Below are 4,047 nucleotides of genomic sequence, written 5' to 3'. Positions count from 1 at the left end.
GTAGGACGTTCCCGCGGTCGCGTGCGCCTTGCCGCGGAACTGCGCGAAAGATCTGCGCTTCAGCACTTCGGATCAACATCTCGTTTCGGCAACGCTTCTCTAGTATCCCGTCTCATCTGGAAACATACCCAGTGGAACTCCCCAAGTATCATAGAAATGATATTTACCCGTTTCCAGCCTCTACCCAAAAAGTTTAGGCTCATCCTTATTTTGGATATCTGCCCCCTGACTAGTACACCGTTTCAACTGTTGCAGCAGCAGCCTCCACCCCTGGATTTCAAAGCAATATAAATGTGCATGGTAACATCTGATCTCAGAATTTCACTGCGGCCGTATAGCATTCCGCCATTCCTTGCCGCTATTTTAACCCCTGATATTATTTAGTCGTGGTGATGTAAGATTGTGAACCCCCGGCGTGCGTACAGTACAGCTAGGCCATGCCCCCTCATAGGTGCACCTGACAAATTTCCAACAGACACATAGAACACACGTTAATAATGACCCCTGGTTATAATAATGAACCTATTGACATAATCAGTAGCAATAATCACTCACGACAGCTGTTCGCGGCTTTCCTCACACAGACGAAGCGCAATCAGAACGTAATAGCGCGATACCCTCCACCAAGGTCACACGCATACTGAACACCCACACTCCCCCGTGGCCTTGCCTGGTATAGCTGGTAGATCCCGCTTTCCCGCTCGCAGGCGCCTGGGCCGTTGCAATAATAAAATCTAGAGCGAATAATGACAAATTTATCTTGACAAATTTATTTGTCATTATTCACCCCTGATAAAATGATAGTGAATAAATACAAATTATATTTAAAACCAATCTACAAAAGTTTCAATGAGTTCTATATCGCCTAATAATTCTAGTTAATCGCTGTTAGAATTCTCGTTTACAACATACAATGTCACCGCGCGTACCCCACTGCGCGCAGATATACTGGAGATAGTAGTACCACGGTTTAGAGGAACACAGCGTCTATTATTACAGCGTCTATATAAGTCTAATATTATATTGTCTAACATTGTCTAATATAATGAACCTATATAATATAGTCTATATGGTGTATAATATGTTAGCGTTTATAAACATTAGGCGATGTAGAGTACAGAAACAGACGAAGAAACAGAACTTTGGTAGTAAATATAATTCGTATTTATTCACAATTATTTTATAATTACGATAGCCGCCTGTATGTGCGCCTACCAACCGGTCATAGGTGTGCCAGGATCGATGGTCATAGTTGGCACACAAGAACCCGCCCCACACCTACACGTTCTTCCACTCAGCATGCGGTATAGTGCTACCATGACAACATGCATGACGTCACTACCGAGTACTGATGAAGCCAGTCGACAGTTAGTTTGTGGTTTCGCGCCCGTGGAAGCAGAGGCGACCTAGAGAGGAAGGGATAAAACGATACACAGAGAGGAATAGACCCATCGAGAGGGAATGAGAGCGTGTGTGTGAGAGACAGAGATAAAAATATTGAGTGAGATATAAGTAGTTGTGATGGATGGCTATAGGACAGTGCGCCTGCGTCCACTAGTTTATCGTGCTGTGGGTTTTGCGAGTAGCTGGGAGAACTGTGAGCTATGTCAACACAGGTACTTGTGTTTCATATACGGTGAGTATATGCATTGACCACCACATATACTCTGTTTATTATAGCGGCCTATATGACAAGGTTTGAAACCCGGACGGCAGATCTATTGATAATTATGTCTTAATTGATAACAGCTATATCTCTGCATTGGGAGTGGCTATGTCTAACACGATATAATCATTCTGCTCAGTTATATTGAAATTCGTCATACAACAGTTTATCGTACGTCGAATAGCGATGTGCTTTTATGACACAAAAAGAAATGAATCGTGTATGCGTATCTAGAGCAGTATCTCTATTTAAGCCTCTTCTCTATATTGGGGATAGTCCGAGTTTCCTCTGACCAATGCCCACACCGACGATTTTGGGTGATTTGGTGTGGGCATTGGTCAGAAGAAACTCGGACTATATTGGGAAGTGTATGTAGTTGGGCTTATAGAGTCGGAACTAGTGTGTGGCTAAACGCTGATGTGTCCGTTTCAGTTGAAATTATTTTGCGTTTATTAATTACCACGTTTTTTTATTATAATTACGGGAGCCTGCATGTATATATATATATATATACGCATCGAATAGCGCAATAGCCAGAATGAAAAACAAATCTCATTGCGGATGGCGACCTACATTTCGAAATTCGACAAAAGCCTTTATATCCGTGTATTATATCAGGAGTGCATAATTGTGGCGACGAGGTGCAATTATAATTATCTATTATAGTTCTATTATAATTCACTCCTGATTATTATGTATGTTATAGAGTATTTAAAACAGGTGCTGTACAGTAATGACGGTACCTTTGTTTGCTGCTGAGGCGCGATGGTGGTTATACAATCATGCGTAATGCCATGCGATGACGGCTATAGTGGTAGCGTTAGAAGCGATGGGTGGGTGCTGCACTATCCCAGTCTTACTTACCCCACCATTTTATACGTACAGCCCAAGGTGTTCGTGTATAATAGTTTTATATGTTAGGCTGTAGAGATCGGCGTGGAAACTTTACAATAAAACGTGCATCCTGTTTGTCAGCAAACCACTGAATTTCAGTTCATATTATTCTGCTGCCGGCACCGAGCTCCGAGGTAAACCACATTCAACAAGGAAACAGCAATAAATAGCGGCTGCTCACGTACGGTGGTATATAGACGGAATACGTAAAACGTGCTCATTCGTTCGTAGTGACATGTTTTACAGCTTGTGCGTTTCGCTGCTGTGTCAATACATGGAAAGTGTTTTGCTGTTTATTCTTCCATTCACGCATTTGTGTTTCTCTCTCTTACAGGTCAGAACTACCAAGGACACGACTACGGTCACAGAATACCAACTACGCCAACGCAACTGGGTAAGGATTTATATGTGTACACACACGCGCGCGCGCATGAAGATATATCCCTATATTATCTTTTAATTTGAAGACTATCATAATAATTTCCCCGGTCTAAAATAAACGTACCTGTTAAAACTGCGCAAAACGTCCGCCAGATGGCCATAGTATGCAGCGGTTTGCAGAGGCTGCGGGGAGCTATTTCTAGGTATGGTGACTAATGACAGCCAGTCATACACGGCACAGATGTGGATGCATGGACCGTACTATGTGGCCGTCGTAGAAGGATGTGAGCTGTATCGAGTGATGGCACTTCTTAGTTCTGAAATGGCCAGTTTGCATCCTGAACTACAAACAGGGTATTTTCATGGAAATTCACACGTGAATATATTATTAACTAAACAAAATCTATTGAAATCGAGGTAACTCACGGTGGGTGGGCACCGCCTGCCACCCCCGATGAGATGTCAGCACTATGGTAGGTTCCGTGTTGCCATGGTGCGTTGCTGTCTAAACATAGCAGCATGGCGGTGGCAGTGCAGGTAGCATACATACGCGCATTCATTGTCACATGAGAGAGTGGACACAGCTCATTCTCCTCCACAACACATAGCCGGATGCTAGCGGAACACGCGTCAGACACGTTTTTCTTGTTGTTGATATGATTTACCTGTGAATATTCGCGCGGTTCATCTATACGTGCGTGCTTGTGCTTGTGGTTGTGCTTGTGTATACTCGGCTGGGTGTAATACGGCACCCCCATACTACAAGTTACAACATTGTCTTTGATCAGAGAAAACAAACAAGGCAGTTACACTGTTGCCGGAAGGTAGGTTTATATTGAGACGTGTTATGTATGGGATACTCGTATATTTGCTAAACGAATCTGGCTGGAATAGCGAAACTGTCTGTATTACTATTAATATTATTAGTAATAGTATTATCTAACAATTAAACAACTAAGTTAGTGCAGTAGCCCTACCGGGCCGCGAATCTAACGTCAAAAGTGACAAAACACATCAAACGGCGGTCTTTCCACGTATGACCATTTCTTGAAGCGAGCTAGTGCAGTACTTAGCTCTACCCATGTAGTCATATTATATATATACAT

This window comes from Priapulus caudatus, unplaced genomic scaffold (assembly GCF_000485595.1).
Source record: "Priapulus caudatus unplaced genomic scaffold, Priapulus_caudatus-5.0.1 Scaffold972, whole genome shotgun sequence".
Classification (NCBI taxonomy): Eukaryota; Metazoa; Priapulida; class Priapulimorpha; order Priapulimorphida; family Priapulidae; genus Priapulus; species Priapulus caudatus.
This window is presented reverse-complemented; position numbering follows the sequence as displayed.